We start from the raw sequence: 22730 nt of genomic DNA on the forward strand, positions 1-22730 counted from the left end.
TTTTTAGTTTTTTAAGGAACCTCCATACTGTTCTCCATAGTGGCTGTATCAATTTACATTCCCACCAACAGTGCAAGAGTGTTCCCTTTTCTCCACACCCTCTCCAGCATTTATTGTTTCTAGATTTTTTGATGATGGCCATTCTGACTGGTGTGAGATGATACCTCATTGTAGTTTTGATTTGCATTTCTCTAATGATTAGTGATGTTGAGCATTCTTTCATGTGTCTGTTGGCAATCTGTATATCTTCTTTGGAGAAATGTCTATTTAGGTCTTCTGCCCATTTTTGGATTGGGTTGTTTGTTTTTTTGTTATTGAGCTGCATGAGCTGCTTGTAAATCTTGGAGATTAATCCTTTGTCAGTTGCTTCATTTGCAAATATTTTCTCCCATTCTGAGGGTTGTCTTTTGGTCTTGTTTATGGTTTCCTTTGCTGTGCAAAAGCTTTTAAGTTTCATTAGGTTCCATTTGTTTATTTGTGTTTTTATTTCCATTTCTCTAGGAGGTGGGTCAAAAAGGATCTTGCTGTGATTTATGTCATAGAGTGTTCTGCCTATGTTTTCCTCTAAGAGTTTGATAGTGTCTGGCCTTACACTTAGGTCTTTAATCCATTTTGAGTTTATTTTTGTGTATGGTGTCAGGGAGTGTTCTAATTTCATACTTTTACATGTAGCTGTCCAATTTTCCCAGCACCACTTATTGAAGAGGCTGTCTTTTCTCCACTGTATATGCTTGCCTCCTTTATCAAAGATAAGGTGACCATATGTGCGTGGGCTTATCTCTGGGCTTTCTATCCTGTTCCATTGATCTATGTTTCTGTTTTTGTGCCAGTACCAAACTGTCTTGATTACTGTAGCTTTGTAGTATAGTCTGAAGTCAGGGAGCCTGATTCCTCCAGCTCCATTTTTCGTTCTCAAGATTGCTTTGGCTATTCGGGGTCTTTTGTGTTTCCATACAAATTGTGAAATTTTTTGTTCTAGTTCTGTGAAAAATGCCAGTGGTAGTTTGATAGGGATTGCATTGAATCTGTAGATTGCTTTGGGTAGCAGAGTCATTTTCACAATGTTTATTCTTCCAATCCAAGAACATGGTATATCTCTCCATCTATTTGTATCATCTTTAATTTCTTTCATCAGTGTCCTATAATTTTCTGCATACAGGTCTTTTGTCTCCTTAGGTAGGTTTATTCCTAGATATTTTATTCTTTTTGTTGCAATGGTAAACGGGAGTGTTTTCTTAATTTCACTTTCAGATTTTTCATCATTAGTATACAGGAATGCAAGAGATTTCTGTGCATTAATTTTGTATCCTGCTACTTTACCAAATTCATTGATTAGTTCTAGTAGTTTTCTGGTAGCATCTTTTGGATTCTCTATGTATAGTATCATGTCATCTGCAAACAGTGACAGCTTTACTTCTTCTTTTCCGATTTGGATTCCTTTTATTTCTTTTTCTTCTCTGATTGCTGTGGCTAACACTTCCAAAACTATGTTGAATAATAGTGGTGAGAGTGGGCAACCTTGTCTTGTTCCTGATCTTAGTGGAAATGGTTTCAGTTTTTTACCATTGAGGACAATGTTGGCTGTGGGTTTGTCATATACGGCCTTTATTATGTTGAGGAAAGTTCCCTCTATGCCTACTTTCTGCAGGACTTTTATCATAAATGGGTGTTGAATTTTGTCGAAAGCTTTCTCTGCATCTATTGAGATGATCATATGGTTTTTCTCCTTCAATTTGTTAATATGATGTATCACGTTGATTGATTTGCGTATATTGAAGAATCCTTGCATTCCTGGAATAAACCCCACTTGATCATGGTGTAAAATCCTTTTAATGTGCTGTTGGATTCTGTTCGCTAGTATTTTGTTGAGGATTTTTGCATCTATGTTCATCAGTGATATTGGCCTGTAGTTTTCTTTCTTTGTGACATCTTTGTCTGGTTTTGGTATCAGGGTGATGGTGGCCTCGTAGAATGAGTTGGGGAGTGTTCCTCCCTCTGCAATAATTTGGAAGAGTTTGAGAAGGATAGGTGTTAGCTCTTCTCTAAATGTTTGATAGAATTCGCCTGTGAAGCCATCTGGTCCTGGGCTTTTGTGTGTTGGAAGATTTTTAATCACAGTTTCAATTTCAGTGCTTGTGATTGGTCTGTTCATATTTTCTATTTCTTCCTGGTTCAGTCTCGGCAGGTTGTGCATTTCTAAGAATCTGTCCATTTCTTCCAGGTTGTCCATTTTATTGGCATAGAGTTGCTTGTAGTAATCTCTCATGATCCTTTGTATTTCTGCAGTGTCAGTGGTTACTTCTCCTTTTTCATTTCTAATTCTATTAATTTGAGTCTTCTCCTTTTTTCTCTTGATGAGTCTGGCTAATGGTTTATCAATTTTGTTTATCTTCTCAAAGAACCAGCTTTTAGTTTCATTGATTTTTGCTATTGTTTCCTTCATTTCTTTTTCATTTATTTCTGATCTGATCTTTATGATTTCTTTCCTTCTGCTAGCTTTGGGGTTTTTTTGTTCTTCTTTCTCTAATTGCTTTAGGTGCAAGGTTAGGTTGTTTATTCGAGATGTTTCCTGTTTCTTGAGGTAGGCTTGTATTGCTATAAACTTCCCTCTTAGAACTGCTTTTGCTGCATCCCATAGGTTTTGGATCGTCGTGTCTCCATTGTCATTTGTTTCTAGGTATTTTTTGATTTCCCCTTTGATTTCTTCAGTGATCACTTCGTTATTAAGTAGTGTATTGTGTAGCCTCCATGTGTTTGTATTTTTTACAGATCTTTTCCTGTAATTGATATCTAGTCTCATAGCGTTGTGGTCGGAAAAGATACTTGATACGATTTCAATTTTTTTAAATTTACCAAGGCTTGATTTGTGACCCAAGATATGATCTATCCTGGAGAATGTTCCATGAGCACTTGAGAAAAATGTGTATTCTGTTGTTTTTGGGTGGAATGTCCTATAAATATCAATTAAGTCCATCTTGTTTAATGTATCATTTAAAGCTTGTGTTTCCTTATTTATTTTCATTTTGGATGATCTGTCCATTGGTGAAAGTGGGGTGTTAAAGTCCCCTACTATGATTGTGTTACTGTCGATTTCCCCTTTTATGGTTGTTAGTATTTGCCTTATGTATTGAGGTGCTCCTACGTTGGGGGCATAAATATTTACAATTGTTATACCTTCCTCTTGGATCGATCCCTTGATCATTATATAGTGTCCTTCTTTGTCTCTTGTAATAGTCTTTATTTTAAAGTCTATTTTGTCTGATATGAGAATTGCTACTCCAGCTTTCTTTTGATTTCCATTTGCATGGAATATCTTTTTCCATCCCCTCACTTTCAGTCTGTATGTGTCTCTAGGTCTGAAGTGGGCCTCTTGTAGACAGCATATATATGGGTCTTGTTTTTGTATCCATTCAACCAGTCTGTGTCTTTTGGTGGGAGCATTTAATCCATTTACATTTAAGGTAATTATCGATATGTATGTTCCTATTCCCATTTTCTTAAATGTTTTGGGTTTGTTATTGTAGGTGTTTTCCTTCTCTTGTGTTTCTTGCCTAGAGAAGTTCCTTTAGCATTTGTTGTAAAGCTGGTTTGGTGGTGCTGAATTCTCTTAGCTTTTGCTTGTCTGTAAAGGTTTTAATTTCTCCATCAAATCTGAATGAGATCCTTGCTGGGTAGAGTAATCTTGGTTGTAGGTTTTTCTCCTTCATCACTTTAAGTATATCCTGCCACTCCCTTCTGGCTTGCAGCGTTTCTGCTGAAAGATCAGCTGTTAACCTTATGGGGATGCCCTTGTGTGTTATTTGTTGTTTTTCCCTTGCTGCTTTTAATATGTTTTCTTTATATTTAATTTTTGACAGTTTGATTAATATGTGTCTTGGCATGTTTCTCCTTGGATTTATCCTGTATGGGACTCTGTGTGCTTCCAGGACTTGATTAACTATTTCCTTTCCCATATTAGGGAAGTTTTCAACTATAATCTCTTCAAATATTTTCTCAGTCCCTTTCTTTTTCTCTTCTTCTTCTGGGACCCCTATAATTTGAATGTTGGTGCGTTTAATGTTGTCCCAGAGGTCTCTGAGACTGTCCTCAGTTCTTTTCATTCTTTTTTCTTTATTCTGCTCTGCAGTAGTTATTTCCACCATTTTATCTTCCAGGTCACTTATCCGTTCTTCTGCCTCAGTTATTCTGCTATTGATCCCATCTAGAGTATTTTTAATTTCATTTATTGTGCTTTTCATCGTTGCTTGGTTCCTCTTTAGTTCTTCTACGTCCTTGTTAAATGTTTCTTGCATTTTGTCTATTCTATTTCCAAGATTTTGGATCATCCTTACTATCATTATTCTGAATTCATTTTCAGGTAGACTACCTATTTCCTCTTCATTTGTTAGGTCTGGTGTGTTTTGACCCTGCTCCTTCATCTGCTGTGTGTTTTTCTGTCTTCTCATTTTGCTTATCTTACTGTGTTTGGGGTCTCCTTTTCACAGGCTGCAGGTTCATAGTTCCCGTTGTTTTTGGTATCTGTCTCCAGTGGCTAAGGTTGGTTCAGTGGGTCGTTTCCTGGTGGAGGGAACTAGTGCCTGTGTTCTGGTGGATGAGGCTGGATGTTGTCTTTCTGGTGGGCTCGTCCACGTCTGGTGGTGTGTTTTGGGGTGTCTGTGGCCTTATTATGATTTTAGGCAGCCTCTCTGTTAATGGATGGGGCTGTGTTCCTGTCTTGCTAGTTGTTTGGCATAGGGTGTCCAGCACTGTAGCTTGCTGGTTGTTGAGTGAAGCTGGGTCTTGATGTTGAGATGGAGATCTCTGAGAGATTTTCGCCATTTGGTATTACGTGGAGCTGGGAGGTCTCTTGTGGACCAGTGTCCTGAAGTTGGTTCTCCCACCTCAGAGGCACAGCCCTGATGCCTGGCTGGAGCACCAAGAGCCTTTCATCCACACGGCCAAGTACGTGGGGATTTTCTTGCCTTTTGGGAGGTCTGACGTCTTCTGCCAGCGTTCAGTGGGTGTTCTGTAGGAGCAGTTCCACGTGTAGATGTATTTCTCACGTATCTGTGGGGAGGAAGGTGATCTCCGCGTCTTACTCTTCCGCCATCTTGCCCCTCCCCTCCCTACATTCTTATATTAATGTCTCTTCTCAGTGATCTTTTGAAGAAGTTTAGGGGTCATCAGTTGGGTGGCTGTACGTTAGATGAATGCTTAAAAACACCTGCTAAAGTGCAGTGTCTATTGTCAACATCATGGTGGATGGTGGGCCAGGAGAGTTGACTCATTTCACATAAATGTAGGAAACCCTACAAAGAAAGTTTAAGTCCTTCACTCACTCTCCTTCACATCAAGCCTGATCATCACCTCTGCTGCCCTGCCCAGTCATCGCTTACATACCCTTCCTCCGCTCATTTGCCTATCTTGAATTCCCTGGTGTCTCTCATCATATATAAAGCCTGTGTCAGAACAGGATAAAAATAACAAGCCCAGGAAACAATAATGAAGTAAGCTGACATGAAGAACTATGGTATTAGCCAACTAAACTCAGTTCTTGGAAGAGTATTTTGTAATAACTGTCTCTTTCTTTATACCGTAGGCCTCACTTATCCAAATGAGGTTATCTCATTTGGAACTTTCTGAAGGAAAAATTACTAAAAGATAAGAAGTGGCAAACATTCAAGTCAAAACTTCAACTGCTGAGCCCAGATGTGTTCCTTATCTTCAGGGAAACTCAGACGTTTTGAAGGATCTCGGTGGTGGTGGTGTGTTTGTGTCCAGGCCCACATGTTGTACCATGTGCATTTTGAACCAGCAGCAGCGGCAGGCCTAACCACCTCGTGATAATTGAGAAAATCTGAGACTTTTACATACTGAATCAAGTTGCTAGGCAAAATCCCAAATGCCAAGATGTAGCCTAAGAACTATTTAATTCACATTTTCCAGCACGAATTTCTCACTGGATTTTCAAATGCCGACTTTGGCAGGAATACACCCCAATAAATAGTCCTGGTATCAACTTACTTGGAAATAAATTCCCTGCAAGGCTGGATCCCCAGCTCTTACCAGCCACCTTATAAAATTGCTCTCAGAGAGATTCTATTTGATGCTCTTTCTTTCCGGCATTTGAAGTTGAAGGTGGAAAATGGGCTAATGTGTTTATCCTGGCTCTAACTCTCAGGACCAGCTGGATTCAGTGTCGAGAAATGGCCCTTAGCACCAGATAGCCTTTCTTTCCACTGGTGTGAGTGTGGGGTGAGTGTGAGAAGAGGGGAGTCACAGAAAGACTGAATGAAGGAGAGAATGGCAGGAGCTTGTTTATTTCATACTCACATAATCTGTGCCAGGAAGATGGGGGCAGCAGGCCTGTCATTTAAATAACAAACCTCAGGACTTCCCTGATGGTCCAGTGGTAAAGAATCCGCCTTCCAATGCAGAGGACGTGGGTTCTATCCCTGGTCGGGGAACTAAGATCCCACACACCGTGGGGCACCTAAGCCCACAGGCCACTACTACTGAGCTCGTGCGCCTCAACTAGAGAGCCTGCATGCTGCGAACTGCAGAGCCCACGCGCTCTGGAGCCCGTGCGCCACAACTACAGAGTCCACGTGCCCTAGAGCCCACACACCACAACTAGAGAAGAGAAAATCCACACGCCACAACTAGAGAGAAGCCCGGGCGCTGCAACGAAAGACTCTGCATGCCTCAGTGAAGATCCTGCATGGCGCAACTAAGACTGACGCAGCCAAAAAATAAATAAACAAACAAAAATAAATTTAAAAAAAAAACAAACACTCAAAGGAAGAGGGAGCACAGCATCTTTCTTGCATTTCTTGGGATGCTGTAATTTGGGCAAAAGGACTGTTTAACAATTGTGACTCCTTCAAGTGGCAGACCAGGCTAGAGGTAAATCCTTTTTACTTTTTCCTCTCCTCTCTTCTCTTCTCTCCCTTAAACATTCTAGATTTTGACCTAGACAAATTCTGGACACAGTGGTTACCAGTTGCACAGCCTGGCTGCAGTATCGTTTTCTTTCTACTCTAAGAGCCCAAGCATTAACTCCCTCTTCTCCTTTCCTTGGCTAGGGGGAAGGGATTCTGATGGCCTCCATGTTCTCCCCTGTGGACCTCTGCTTGTTGGCATGTCTCTTCTACAAACATTCTGTCCCTGTGGCTGACAGGTGCCTGCTCTGGACCAGCCACTGCACTAAGAGCATTGGGAACATGGCTCCTGCCCTCAGGGAGCTTGTCCTACTTCAGGGAGAGTCAGAAGCAGGTGCCAGGAAAGAGATATGGGTAGCACACAAAGGAGTCTCCTGAGGTGGGACCAATTGTTTCTAGCTGAAAAAAACAGGACAAATCTCATATTCAGAGAAAACCAGAGGGCTAAAACCGAGTAGCCTTTCTCATGGAAAGGCTTGTCTTTGTTTCGTTTAATGACTTTCTCTCTGCTCTTTTGAGATTTGACTCAAAACTGCCTATAATGTTTATACGATGGGAGTAAGCAGAGGTCACAGAAGGCAGCCATAGGCTGGCAGCCTCATTTATATTTAGCCCATTTCAAAATAATACGATCCCATCTCTTACAGCTGGAAGGAAGAGTCTGAGAGCGCTACACTAATGCCTCACAGGGCAAGCATCTTCCATCGTGTTCAGCTTGGAAATGGCTCTTTGCTCTACAAAATCCACTATGGTTGATAAGAACTGCTCATATTGTCAGGATGCAACACGGACCAGAAGCTTCACAGAGAGATGTAAATCAAAGATGCCACTGCACAAGGGGCCAGGAGAGGCATTTTGCAGAGTTGTGCTTTGGAGCTGAGTGAGACTTTGTACTGACCCAGTGTTGCATGGGTCCATGCGGTGGCTGCTTAGCCAGTAATAACTAGGGCAGAGCAAGAGTTGATAGAGTACCTGTACTTCAAGGTGTGACCTAGCCAAAGGCTCTACCTATTCATTTGTGAAGGAAGATTGGAGTTAAACCAAATGTACTCTAGCATTTGCTGCTTTTTAACCATAGATATATATGCATATGCTTAAAAAAAAATTTGGTAAACTGTAATTCATGTGGGTTTGGTCACTGCATTGATATATTAGCTTCGTAAAATATCCAGTTAAGAGCTACCTCACTCGTGCCCCCTCAATGCCACAGGGTATAGTTCTACACAAACACATAAAACAGAGGACCCCAAACTGACTGTTGGGCATTGAAATTGTGCTGCCCACAGCAGAAAGACCATGTACACAGCCCCCTTTATGACATAGTACAGACCCGCTTGACTGGAGGTCCCTCTTCTTACAGAGATAAGAGCTGTAGTTGGATTTATAATAATAAGCTATTTACAGAGTTCGTCTCTACTTAGTGCTCCATCCATTAGCATCAGAGGTCTTTTTTTTTTTTTTTTTTTTTTTTACAAATAATTATAGTTTTATTTTTTATTTCCAAAGACATTGTAGTATATAATAGAATGTTACATGTCAGGTGCAAGATGCAATAACTCTTCCTATCCCTTTGAAGGAATATCCCAGCCATAGGTCACTCTGTAGGAAGATTGAAAGAAATTGCTGCTATATAACTCTTCCCATGGCATTATAGTTTCTATCCTCAAGAGGTCATAGACTCCACTGTATTTGATAGACTCTGGGTCTAAGACCGGCTCAGGTCTGGAATTTGAGAGAGGGATTGTGATTTTTCAATAGCAGCTATAAGCCAAGAGAATTAACTGTTAAACTATGAAAAGCAATAAGAGTTTGGTAATTTTACTGAATAAAACACCAACACACTAACAATCAGCGATTTTCTTATATATCTTTTCTTTTTCTTCAGGGTAACAGTAGTGTTATTTTTTTTTTTAATTGCACACATCTATAAACCTAATAAATAGGTTTTCTCTATTTTTTTTTTTAATACAGCAGGTTCTTATTAGTCATCCATTTTATACACATCAGTGTATACATGTCAATCCCAAACTCCCAATTCATCCCACCACCACCATCCCCACACCCCGCCGCTTTCCCCCTTGGTGTCCATACGTTTGTTCTCTACATCTGTGTCTCGATTTCTGCCCTGCAAACCAGTTCATCTGTACCATTTTTCTAGGTTCCACATATATGCGTTAAAATATGATATTTGTTTTTCTCTTTCTCACTTACTTCACTCTACATAACAGTCTCTAGATCCATCCACGTCTCAACAAATGACCCAATTTCGTTCCTTTTTATGGCTGAGTAATATTCCATTGCATATATGTACCACCTCTTCTTTATTCATTCATCTGTCAATGGGCATTTAGGTTGCTTCCATGACCTGGCTGTTGTAAATAGTGCTGCAATGAACATTGGGGTGCATGTGTCTTTTTGAATTACGGTTTTCTCTGGGTATATGCCCAGGAGTGGGATTGCTGGGTCATATGGTAATTCTATTTTTAGTTTTTTAAGGAACCTCCATACTGTTCTCCATAATGGCTGTATCAGTTTACATTCCCACCAACAGTGCAAGAGGGTTCCCTTTTCTCCACACCCTCTCCAGCATTTGTTGTTTGTAGATTTTCTGATGATGCCCATTCTAACTGGTGTGAGGTGATACCTCATTGTAGTTTTGATTTGCACTTCTCTAATAATTAGTGATGTTGAGCAGCTTTTCATGTGCTTCTTGGCCATCTGTATGTCTTCTTTGGAGAAATGTCTATTTAGGTCTTCTGCCCATTTTTGGATTGGGTGGTTTTTTTTTTAATATTGAGCTGCATGAGCTGTTTATATATTTTGGAGATTAATCCTTTGTCCGTTGATTCATTTGCAAATATTTTCTCCCATTCTGAGGGTTGTCTTTTCATCTTGTTTATGGTTTCCTTTGCTGTGCAAAAGCTTTGAAGCTTCATTAGGTCCCATTTGTTTATTTTTGTTTTTATTTCCATTACTCTAGGAGGTGGATCAAAAAAGATCTTGCTGTGATTTATGTCAAAGAGTGTTCTTCCTATATTTTCCTCTAAGAGTTTTTTTAGTGTCTGGTCTTACATTTAGGTCTCTAATCCATTTTGAGTTTATTTTTGTGTATGGTGTTAGGGAGTGTTCTAATTTCTTTCTTTTACATGTAGTTGTCCAGTTTTCCCAGCACCACTTACAGAGGAGACTGTCTTTTCTCCATTGTATATCCTTGCCTCCTTTGTCATAGATTAGTTGACCATAGGTGTGTGGGTTTACCTCTGGGCTTTCTATCTTGTTCCATTGATCTATGTTTCTGTTTTTGTGCCAGTACCATATTGTCTTGATTACTGTAGCTTTGTAGTATAGTCTGAAGTCAGGGAGTCTGATTCCTCCAGCTCTATTTTTTTCCCTCAAGACTGCTTTGGCTATTCGGGGTCTTTTGTGTCTCCATACAAATTTTAAGACTTTTTGTTCTAGTTCCATAAAAAATGCCATTGGTAATTTGATAGGGATTGCATTGAATCTGTAGATTGCTTTGGGTAGTACAGTCATTTTCACAATATTGATTCTTCCAATCCGAGAACATGGTATATCTCTCCGTCTGTTGGTATCATCTTTAATTTCTTTCATCAGTGTCTTATAGTTTTCTGCATAAAGGTCTTTTGTCTCCTTAGGTAGGTTTATTCCTAGGTATTTTATTCTTTTTGTTGCAGTGGTAAATGGGAGTGTTTCCTTAATTTCTCTTTCAGATTTTTCATCATTAGTGTATAGGAATGCAAGAGATTTCTGTGCATTAATTTTGTATCCTGCAACTTTACCAAATTCATTGATTAGCTCTAGTAGTTTTCTGGTGGCATCTTTAGGATTCTCTATGTATAGTATCATGTCATCTGCAAATAGTGACAGTTTTACTTCTTCTTTTCCCATCTGTATTCCTTTTCTTTTTCTTCTCTGATTGCCATGGCTAGGACTTCCAAAACTATGTTGAATAATAGCAGTGAGAGTGGACATCCTTCTCTTGTTCCTGATCTTAGAGGAAATGCTTTCAGGTTTTCACCATTGAGTTGCTTGTAGTAGTCTCTTAGGATGCTTTGTATTTCTGCTGTGCCTGTTGTAACTTCTCCTTTTTCATTTCTAATTTTATTGATTTGAGTCCTCTCCCTGTTTTTCTTGATGAGTCTGGCTAATGGTTTATCAATTTTGTTTATCTTCTCAAAGAACCAGCTTTTAGTTTTATTGATCTTTGCTATTGTTTTCCTTGTTTCTATTTCATTTATTTCTGCTCTGATCTTTATGATTTCTTTCCTTCTGCTAACTTTGGGTTTTGTTTGTTCTTCTTTCTCTAGTTCCTTTAGGTGTAAGGTTAGATTATTTATTTGAGATTTTTCTTGTTTCTTGAGGTAGGCTTGTATAGCTATAAACTTCCCTCTTAGAACTGCTTTTGCTGCATCCCATAGGTTTTGGATTGTTGTGTTTTCATTGTCATTTGTCTCTAGGTATGTTTTGATTTCCTCTTTGATTTCTTCAGTGATCTCTTGGTTATTTAGTAACGTAGTGTTTAGCCTCCACGTGTTTGTGTTTTTTACGTTTTTTCCCCTGTAATTCATTTCTAATCTCATAGCATTGTGGTCAGAAAAGTTGCTTGATATGATTTCAATTTTCTTAAATTTACTGAGGCTTGATTTGTGACCCAAGATGTGATCTATCCTGGAGAATGTTCCATGCACACTTGAGAAGAAAGTGTAATCTGCTGTTTTTGGATGGAATGTCCTATAAATATCAATGAAATCTATCTGGTCTATTGTGTCATTTAAAGCTTCTGTTTCCTTATTTATTTTCATTTTGGATGATCTGTCCATTGGTGTAAGTGAGGTGTTAAAGTCCCCCACTATTATTGTGTTACTGTCGATTTCCTCTTTTACAGCTGTTAGCAGTTGCCTTATGTATTGAGGTGCTCCTATGTTGGGTGCATATATACTTATAATTGTTATATCTTCTACTTGGATTGATCCCTTGATCATTACATAGTGTCCTTCCTTGTCTCTTGTAACATTCTTTATTTTAAAGTCTATTTTATCTGATATGAGTATTGCTACTCCAGCTTTCTTTTGATTTCCATTTGCATGGAATATCTTTTTCCATGCCCTCACTGTCAGTCTGTATGTGTCCCTAGGTCTGAAGTGGGTCTCTTGTAGACAACATATATATGGGTCTTGTTTTTGTATCCATTCAGCAAGCCTGTGTCTTTTGGTTGGAGCATTTAATCCATTCACGTTTAAGGTAATTATCGATATGTATGTTCCTATGACCATTTTCTTAATTGTTTTGGGTTTGTTTTTGCAGGTCCTTTTCTTCTCTTGTGTTTCCCACTTAGAGAAGTTCCTTTAGCATTTGTTGTAGAGCTGGTTTGGTGGTGCTGAATTCTCTTAGCTTTTGCTTGTCTGTAAAGCTTTTGATTTCTCCATTGAATCTGAATGAGATCCTTGTTGGGTAGAGTAATCTTGGTTGTAGGTTCTTCCCTTTCATCACTTTAAGTATATCATGCCACTCCCTTGCTGGCTTGTGGAGTTTCTGCTGAGAAATCAGCTGTTAACCTTATGGGAGTTCCCTTGTATGTTATTTGTCGTTTTTCCCTTGCTGCTTTCAATAATTTTTCTTTGTCTTTAATTTTTGCCAATTTGATTACTATGTGTCTCAGCATGTTTCTCCTTGGGTTTATCCTGTATGGGACTCGCTGAGCTTCCTGGACTTGGGTGGCTATTTCCTTTCCCATGTTAGGGAAGTTTTCGACTATAATCTCTTCAAATATTTTCTCAGGTCCTTTCTCTCTCTCTTCTCCTTCTGGGACGCCTATAATGCGAATGTTGTTGCGTTTAATGTTGTCCCAGAGGTCTCTTAGGCTGTCTTCATTTCTTTTCATTCTTTTTTCTTTATTCTGTTCTGCAGCAGTGAATTCCACCATTCTGTCTTCCAGGTCACTTATCCGTTCTTCTGCCTCAGTTATTCTGCTATTGATTCCTTCTAGTGTAGTTTTCATTTCAGTTATTGTATTGTTCAACTCTGTTTGTTTGTTCTTTAATTCTTCTAAGTCTTTGTTAAAGATTTCTTGCATCTTCTCGATCTTTGCCTCCATTCTTTTTCTGAGGTCCTGGATCATCTTCAGTATCATTATTCTGAATTCTTTTTCTGGAAGGTTGCCTATTTCCACTTCATTTAGTTGTTTATCTTGGGTTTTATCTTGTTCCTTCATCTGGTACATAGCCCTCTGCCTTTTCATCTTGTCTATCTTTCTGTGAATGTGGTTTTTGTTCTACAGGCTGCAGGACTGTAGTTCTTCTTGCTTCTGCTGTCTGCCCTCTGGTGGATGAGGCTATCTAAGAGGCTTGTGCAGGTTTCCTGATGGGAGGGACTGGTGGTGGGTAGAGCTGGGTGTTGCTCTGGTGGGCAGAGTTCTGTAAACTTTAATCTGCTTGACTGCTGGTGGGTGGGGCTGGGTTCCCTCCCTGTTGGTTGTTTGTCCTAAGGCAACCCAACACTGGAGCCTAGCTGGGCTCTTTGGTGAGGCTAATGGTAGACTCTGGGAGGGCTCACGCCAAGGAGTACTTCCCAGAACTTCTGCTGCCAGTGTCCTTGTCCCCACGGTGAGCCACAGCCACCCCCCGCCTCTGCAGGAGACCCTCCAACACTAGTAGGTAGGTCTGGTTCAGTCTCCCCTGGGGTCACTGCTCCTTCCCCTGGGTCCCGATGAGCACACTACTTTGTGTGTGCCCTACAAGAGTGGGGTCTCTGTTTCCCCCAGTCCTGTTGAAGTCCTGCAATCAAATCCCACTAGCCTTCAAAGTCTGGTTCTCTAGGAATTCCTCCTCCTGTTGCCGGACCCCCAGGTTGGGAAGCCTGACGTGGGGCTCAGAACCTTCACTCCAGTGGGTGGACTTCTGTGGTATAAGTGTTCTCCAGTTTGTGAATCACCCACCCAGCAGTTATGGGATTTGATTTTGCTGTGATTGCAAAATCACCCCTCCTACCGTCTCATTGTGGCTTCTCCTTTGTCTTTGGATGTGGGGTATCTTTTTTGGTGAGTTCCAGTGGCTTCCTGTTGATAATTGTCCAGCAGCTAGTTGTGATTCTGGTGTTCTCACAAGAGGGAGTGAGAGCACGTCCTTCTACTCCTCCATCTTGGTTCAGACCTTAGCATCAGAGGTCTTAATGACCATTTCTTTAAAAAAATTCATCCTGCATCTGCATTCTCCATTGGTTTCTTTTCCAAGGATCCCAGAGTGAGGCAGCCTAGCTTTAACTGTGGGGATGGTTCTTCCTGCACCTTTGGGGGCTGCCCCACTTTAGCTCCCCTTCCAGCTAGGGCTCAAGTATCATTTTCAGTTCATCTATCTTGTGCTCACAAAGCCCCGGGGAACTGTAGAGCACTGGTTGCACACAGCCAGGAAGCCACAGCTACAGAAGAGATGGCAGACATCATCTAATCCAACATTTCCTCTGTAGTTTGTGCTTTAATTCCACTCCAAAATCCTTGCCGTGTTGTCACTCAGCTCATGCTTCAGTGCCTCCAATGACAAGGAACTCACTGTGTCCCAAGGCAGTGCAGCACTAATTAGCAAGTTTTTTAGACAGCACTAATTAGCAAGTTTGTCCTTAGGTTGAGTTTAAATTTGTCTTTCCCTTGCTTGCCCATTGGTTCTAGTCATGCCCTCTTGGGCAACCCCAAATCAATTTCCATGTGACAAGCCTATTTGAAAATAGCTCTCATTGCCCTCCCTGATCTCTTTTCCTTTCCAGGTCAAGTATTCCTAGTTTCTTCACGCTTTAACATGTTTTCAAGTCACCTCAAAAACTTGATGAACTCTTGATGACTCACTGTAATAAAGCTGAGTTGGGTGTGCGTATGAGATTTGTACCTAGAAGACAAATCCTGGTCTGACCAGCAGAGCAGGGATTTTTTTTGGATGGACGAGCTGCACCCGGGACCTCACTGATGGAGTTCCCATTTTGCCATTTCACGTGTGCATAGGGATTGTCTTTGTGTTCTATGGAGCCAAGAACTCCATAGATGTCTGTCTTCGTTATTACTGCGTAACTGAAAGATGACAGGGAAGCTCCCAAGACGCTGCTGTGAAACACATCAGAGCGGTGCAACCTGGCTCTGAGATCACATGTGGCACACGGACCCTACCCGGCAATACAGACAACAGGAGGCATCTGAACAGGGTTACCCACTGATATGCTAGAAAAACAACCAAGTTGTCAGCCATTCCTGTTGACATGGCAACATACTGCACAATGAGGTACAGAAACAAAATCCTTGCCTAACGGTCCTGCCAGTGAGCAAGAGAACATTTGAGAAACAGAAATCTCTCTCACTAAAAGGAAATCCTCCTACACTGTTGGTGGGAATGTAAGTTGGTGCAGCCACTGTGGAAAACAGTATGGAGGTTCCACAAAAAACTAAAAATAGAATTACCATATGATCCAGTAATCCCACTCCTGGGCATATATCCAGACAAATCTGTAATTCAGAAAGATACATGCACCCCTATGTTCATAGCAGCACTATTCACAATAGCCAAGACATGGAAGCAACCTAAGGGTCCATCGACAGATAAGTGGATAAATAAGATATGGTACATATATACAATGGAATATTATTCAGCCATAAAAAAGAATGAAATAATGCCATTTGCAGCAACATGGGTGGACCTAGAGACTATCACACTAAGTGAGGTCAGACAGAGAAAGACAAATATCACATGATATCACTTATATGTGGAATCAAAAATATGACACAAATAAACTTATCTACAAAACAGAAACAGACTCACAGACACAGAGAACAGATTTGTGGCTGCCAAGGGGGAGGGGGTACGGGGGAGTTTGGGATTAGCAGATGGAAACTATTATATAGAATGGATAAACAACAAGGTTCTACTGTATAGCACAGGGAACTATATTCATTATCTTGTGATAAACCATAATGGAAGAGAATATGAAAAAGTATATATATATGTATAACTAAATCACTTTGCTGTACAGCAGAAATTAATACAACATTGTAAATCAACTATACTTGAATTAAAAAAGTTAAAAAAAAATACGTCTCACTAAGCAATAAGTTAGGGCTCCAGAATTACAACTCTAGGATGAGCTAATGGTGCACTATTTGTTGCTAGTCCCTATAAAATGAGCTTGGTGAAAGCAGATCTGGTGTGTGTTGATTTGTTCACCACTGAGACTTTAGCACCTGGCATACATAGAGCCTGGTACATTCTGAAAAGAATTGTGAGTATCTTCTCTGGAGAGGCAGCAGCTACTTTAGTGAGTTAAGGGTGACCAGAGTCTGGCCAAGGAAAAGGGAAATTAAGGAGGCTTTGAGGAAAAGTGCTGAATAGGACCTTAGGATTTGACAAGGGTAGAAAAGAAGATTTGAGACAGCAATTTGATCTATTTTTCCCACTAGACTTTAGCTCCACATACATCTTTATGTTCCCAGAAGCATATCTTTTAAGTGCTAAGAAATTAACGATGACAGTCGGACTTATACAGGGTCATACAGATGTCAGTGACAAGCTCAAAATAAGAAATTAATTCCTGAGTAAGCAGAATGACCTAAGTCCTCAAACACCATTTCTTTTATGGTATCTGGAAGTTACTCTGATTCTGTTCCATGGTAAAAAAACAAAACAAAATCATGTCGGGGAATATGAGAGTTGGAGAAGGGTAGTGAAGTTTCAAGATCCCCTAATGTTTGGAGTGTAGCTGGGCAGGAGATTCACTCATAAAATTCTGAGTTGAAAGGCTGAACAGTTTTGCAAGTCATACTTTAATCATGAATGCATGGAATTTGGAGCCCTATATAAAAATCATTTGGACTCTAAGAATTCAGCTCAAGAGAATGTTTTTAAAATTAAAAAAAACTGTTTAGTCTTATGTGCATTAAATTTACTACCATACTGCATTAAGAAAATTTGTTTAGATAGGGATTTGATTTTATATTAGCTGTGCTAGTCTATAAAACACACACACACACACACACACACACACACACACACACAGAACTGTCAGGTCTTATTTCTTGGCAATTCTTACTGGCTCCAGGGGACAAAAGTTCTGCCCCAGAACTCATGAGCTGGAATCACGTATTTAGAACAAATGTAGGCAACGGAGTAGTCCATTATTTAATTTCTGGCTCTATCTAAAGGCCTATCACATTCTTTTAAAAAGTCTGAAGAAGCTGCTTGTCAATTGTTCTTTGGTGAAGTAACTTCTCATTTAAATATTAATTCATGTGAGGGGAAAAAAAATCACACGGGCCAGTATTAACGAAAACCCATTGTAGCACAACCTCTGCAAATGGCTTTGAATTATTTCAACTTCTGCATCAAGTCTGGGAAGCTGGCTAAGACAAAAAGGCACAAAAAAGAGATACTCAAATTTGAAATCCATCATTGCTTTCTTCATTTATTAACTGTATATATTTGAACTCCTAAATATGAATTCACTGATCCATGACTGCGGGTAGGTGAGAGCATCTCAAAACAGGCATAACTCTCGGCAGAAATCATTCTCATATTGAATATTGGGTAGATATACGTGGAACCTCCCAGGTTTGGGATGTTGAGATGTCTTTTTCCCCTCTAGGGTCTCAAACCTTTGGCCCATATATCTTTGTTCTATTATTTTAGGTATGACATCAGACAGTTCAACAACTCTCGTAGAGAGATTCTAGTCATGGTGTTCAAAAAGCTTAAATTGACAAGGGAGAAATATAAAGTTGTACTAAGTTGCTAAATAAGGCAATTGCCCCATAATTGAAGCTTCTGTCTCCATCGGGTTTGTCTCTGAGTATGACTCTCCATCTGTCTAACTCTGGAGTCCGGCCCTTAGGGCTGCTGCTGAGTAAGCCAAGGTTAGGGCTCCACATATGTAAAGCTGGTCAAATTTAAAACAGTTGTGGCTTCTCTGTCATAACTTTTCCCTGAAATAATGTAGAAAAAGGCAGAATGTGTGGGACTGTGGGAGAAAACATGACCAAAAGGACATGTTGCTTGGGAATTTCTTTGTAAGGCAAATATGATTCATGCAGTGGACACACAAGGCCAATGCAGCCAAGGATTGGTTGGAAATTTGAGTCTCAGCTTTTGAAGGGCATTTAGTTTAATCGCCCCAGCCTGGTGCGTGTTACGAGTATCTCATAAATAAAATTCATGCTTGAGATCGCTTAACTGAGTTTGCCCAGCATTCTACTTTTTCCATTTCTTTTCCAACTAGTTTTGGCCAAGCTTTTTTTTTTTCTCCCTCCTCTTCCACTGCCTATAAAGCACACTGGCTTTGTTTGGTAAGCAGAAGAATCTTTTAGGAAATTCCACTGTTAGGCAAGATTTTATTTCATAAATTAACTTTCTCAGGGAAAAAATATTTTCCTCTTCTGTTACTAATCTACAAAAGTAGAATGTCATAGGTAATCAAGAGTTTTCCAAGTGACATGAGTCAGGGAGTTTTTCTTTCACCTATTGGGAAGGATAGTTGGCAGACGATCTTCAGAATGTGAGCTGCACTGACTGACCTGCAGAGGGAGATGACAAGTGTAACAGGGAAAAAAAAATTGATGATCACCCAAGAGTCTGCTTTTTAAGGAGAAAAAATTCATGCTCAGAGTGCAGTTTCTTCACAAAGAAAAAACCAAGGGCTCTTCCGTTTCCATGGATTAATATTTTCATAAACATTGTCTATATCCTGTTCTCACCCACTGGCACATACAGGCTGGACCACCTGCTCAGTGCTGACTTAATTGTATTTGAGGAGAGGTGGGAATGTATTCCAAGCTCCAAGAGGCCACGACTGTGTCAGTCTTGTTCACCGTTGTACTACACACCTCTTGGTACTTAGAAGGGGCTCAACCAATAATAACTGAGCAGATTCAAGGCGACAAAAAGTAGAGTTCTACCTTGGGGACAAATAATGTAAAAGTGGATTTGGTGCTTGTTCTTCACTAAATGGATTGACAAAAAATATCCCTATGAGATGGAATTAATGTGTGAATTATATATAATTACACATTTTTATAATTTGACTAAACTTATTCATTCAAATATTTATTGAGTGCCTATTACTGCCAGGCATATCTCTAAGTGCTTGAGATATAACACTCTACTGTACTATACTATGCTAGATTGGCAGGTAATAATACAATAATTGGTTGGTAGAAGATAAAGAAGATTAGGGACTTCCGTGGTGGTCCAGTGGTTAAGACAGCGCTTCCAGTGCAGCGGGCATGGGTTCGATCCCTGGGTGGGGAACTAAGATCTCACAAGCTGTGTGGCATGGCCAAAAAAAAGAAGATCAAGAAGATTAGAGGATCCAGAATTGATAATTGAGGGTGGGAGATGCTACTTTAAGTGGGATTGTCAGCGAAGGTGTCTCTGAGGAGGTGACATTTGAAGAGAGACCTGAGTGAAGTGTAGGAGTTATATAGACATTTGTAAGAGTCTTTTGATCAGAGGGACAGCAAGAACATCAGCCTTGAGTTTAGAAAGTTGTTAAAAATGTTTGAGGAATAGCAAGAAGGCAGTGTGACTGAGCATGGTTAAACAAGGGGGAGAATACCAGAAATTCTCCCCTTTGCTTAAGATGAGGTTGCAGAGACAACTGAAGACCAGATGAGCATGGCTCTGCAGGCCACTGTAAGGATTTGGAATTTTAATCTGAGGGCCTTGGGAAGCATCAGAGAGCCGAGGGCAAGAAAGCGACATGGTGGAATTGACTCTGTAAAGTGGTCGTTCTAGCTGCTGAGTAGAGAGAGAGGTGAGGATCATGGACTATGGAAGCAAGAAGACCAGTTAAGAGGTTCTTGCAGTGGCCTAGACCAGAGATGATGGTGGCCTGGCTGATCCAAGCCATGGAGTTGGTGAGAGATGAATTGTAGGCAGGGGATGTGGAAGAGTAAAGATTCTTTTTGGTCCAAGTAACTGAGTAAATGGTGGTGCCATTTCTAGAGATGAGGAAAGACTGAGGGGAAGAGCAGGTTTGGAAAGGGGTGGAGGGGGGAGAAGTCAAGGGTTCACTTTTGGACATTAAATTTGAGATGCCTTTTAGACAGCCACATGGAGATACCAAGTAGGCAGCTGTCTATGTAAGTGTGGTGTTCAGAGAAGTTGGAGCTGGGCATGTGAACTTGGGAATAGATGGCATAAACTCCAGAAGGGAACTGTCTCTTGTAACTCTGGTTTTGTTCTCCACCTGCTCCACAGGGCATGACCTCAGGCCCCATAGGGCAGATGGACGTCCATCAGGTTAAGAATCACCTTGGAACTGGGGCACCATCAAAAGTCCCAGCTTGGGGACCAAAGCACCACATGTACTTCCTGTCCTGGTGGACGGAGGAAGCAGGGTAAGTTCCCTTGCACCCTCTGCCTCAGGCTTTCCACCTTTAAAATGACAATAGTTTCATCCACTACTTGGTTCTCCTCAAAAAAGAGGGATAAGATACCACACATACGACAGAGAAAAGAGTTGCCCACACCTGGAAGAACTCCATGACTGGAACACAAGGGTAGGGAGATTTGTTTGTACTGAGATGATCAAGCCCTTGAGAGTAGGCTCTGTCTTCTGAATGTCATCCTCCATGGAACTTGGTACAAGGACCAGTCAGCTACTGCTGCTGACTCTCTGTCTATACTTGAAGAATTAATACTTCAGTCACTAAGTGGAAGCTGACATGATGTGCCGGATAACTGCAAATGCATCTTAAGACAAGGCCTCTGTTCTTGCCCCTCTCCTATCAGCTCTCCACTGCCTCTAGAGAGGATCTTGCTAGAAAATCATGTCACTTCCTTTCTTAAACCCTTCCAATGACACCTCATGGCCTTGGGGGTAAGATCTGAGCTCCTTATCATGGCCTGTAAAACTCTACATGATCTGACCCTTGCCTACCACTCCTGCCTTATCTATTGTTGCTTTTAAAATGTATACCACTCTCCAGGTGTTAACCATTTCCCTAACTGGCTTTTGGGGAAACATTCTTTTGTGTTGCGTCTCCTTAGAATGACCCTCCCTGCCTCATGCACCTAGAGAACCTCTGCTGATCCATCAAAACCCCAGTTCAAGATTTTTCTCCTCTGTGAAGAATTTCTAGACCCCATCTCAGTAAAAAAAAAAAACAAAAACCTCTCCTTTGTCTACACCAGCACTATACTTAATTTCCCCATTACACACTGTCACACCACATGGCAGTCATTTAGAAAAAGTCCACCTCCTCTACTAGACTGTGGACTCCTTTGGGAGACCAGCCTAAGAGGTCATCATCTCCCTGTTCTCTGCACCTAATCTAGGGCTAGGCAAGCAGCAAAAACTTAATATATTTGGGCTAAATGAAGTGGATTAAAGCGTTAGAATACAAGAGCCCAGAACAAAGCCTGTCTCTCTAGGAATAAAGCTGGAAGCTCAGAGAACATTAGAAAAACTCATGATGAAAAACAAACAACCCAATCAAAAAATGGGCATAAGATCTAAATAGACATTTCTCCAAAGAAGACATACAGATGGCCAACAGGAACATGAAAACATGTTCAACCTCACTAATTATTAGAGAAATGCAAATCAAAACTACAATGAGGTATCACCTCACATCAGTCAGAATGGCCATCATCAAAAAGTCTACAAATAATAAATGCTGGAGAGGGTGTGGAGAAAAGGGAACCCTCCTATGTATACTGCTGGTGGAAATGAAAGTTGGTAAAGCCACTATGGAGAAGAGTATGGAGGTTTCTTAAACTAAACACAGAGTTACCATATGATCCTACAATCCCACTCCTGGGCATATATCTGGAGAGAACTATAATTCAAAAAGATACATGCACCCCAATATTCATTGCAGCACTGTTTACAGTAGCCAAGACACAGAAGCAACCTAAATATCCATCAACACAGGAATGGATAAAGAAGAGGTGGTACATATATACAATGGAATATTACTCAGCCATAAAAAAATGAAAAAAATGCCATTTGCAACAACGTGGATGGATCTAGAGATTATCATACTAAGTGCAGTAAGTCAGACAGAGAAAGACAAATATCATGATGTCACTTATATGTGAAATCTAAAAAAAAAGATACAAATAAACTTATTTACAAAACAGAAATAGATCCACAGACATAGAAAAGAAACTTATGGTTACCAAAGGGGAAGGTGGGGGAGGGATAAACTAGGAGTTTGGGATTAACATATACACACTACTATATATAAAATACATAACCAACAAGGACCTACTGTATAGCACAGGGAACTACACTCAATATTTTGTAATAACCTATAAGGAAAAAATCTGAAAAAGAATCAATTATACATATATATGTAAAACTGAATCACTTTGCTGTGTACCTGAAACTAACACAACATTGTAAATCAACTATAGTTCAATGAAAAAAAACCCCAAAACCAACGACAACAAAAAGAAAAACTCATGGTGACCCAGCCAAAGTCAACAGGATGCATGCTGGGGCTTGGTAACATCGCGCCTGTCAGGAGAGTGAATTAGTTTGAACTAATGTCAGGCTATCGTGAGCTCTATTTGCCTGAGTAATGATAATTTGTATGCCTCTCTTATAGGGGACTTCCTTAGGTTCATATTTGAGTTCCCTTTGGCTTTCGAAGGGGGCCGGACTTAGCCATGGAGACAGGGCTCAGCCTTAGCCAATCCTACAGTGGTTTCTCGTCCACAGGATCCCTGGAGGGCACATGGCACAGCTTCTTACAGGAGTGGTACAACCGGATGTCTTGGAAGTGTCCAGAACACATCTGAGTGAGCCCTGGGTCTATGA

The 22730-nt window shown here is 40.4% G+C and overlaps 1 protein-coding gene across 7 annotated transcripts in view; it reads right to left on the minus strand.

The window, feature by feature from the left end:
- The window catches only part of LNX1 (ligand of numb-protein X 1), a 226975-nt gene that overhangs the window by 19498 nt on the left and 184747 nt on the right, over positions 1-22730 (minus strand). The window lies entirely within an intron of this gene.

Source organism: Eubalaena glacialis, chromosome 5 (genome assembly GCF_028564815.1).
Source record: "Eubalaena glacialis isolate mEubGla1 chromosome 5, mEubGla1.1.hap2.+ XY, whole genome shotgun sequence".
Classification (NCBI taxonomy): Eukaryota; Metazoa; Chordata; class Mammalia; order Artiodactyla; family Balaenidae; genus Eubalaena; species Eubalaena glacialis.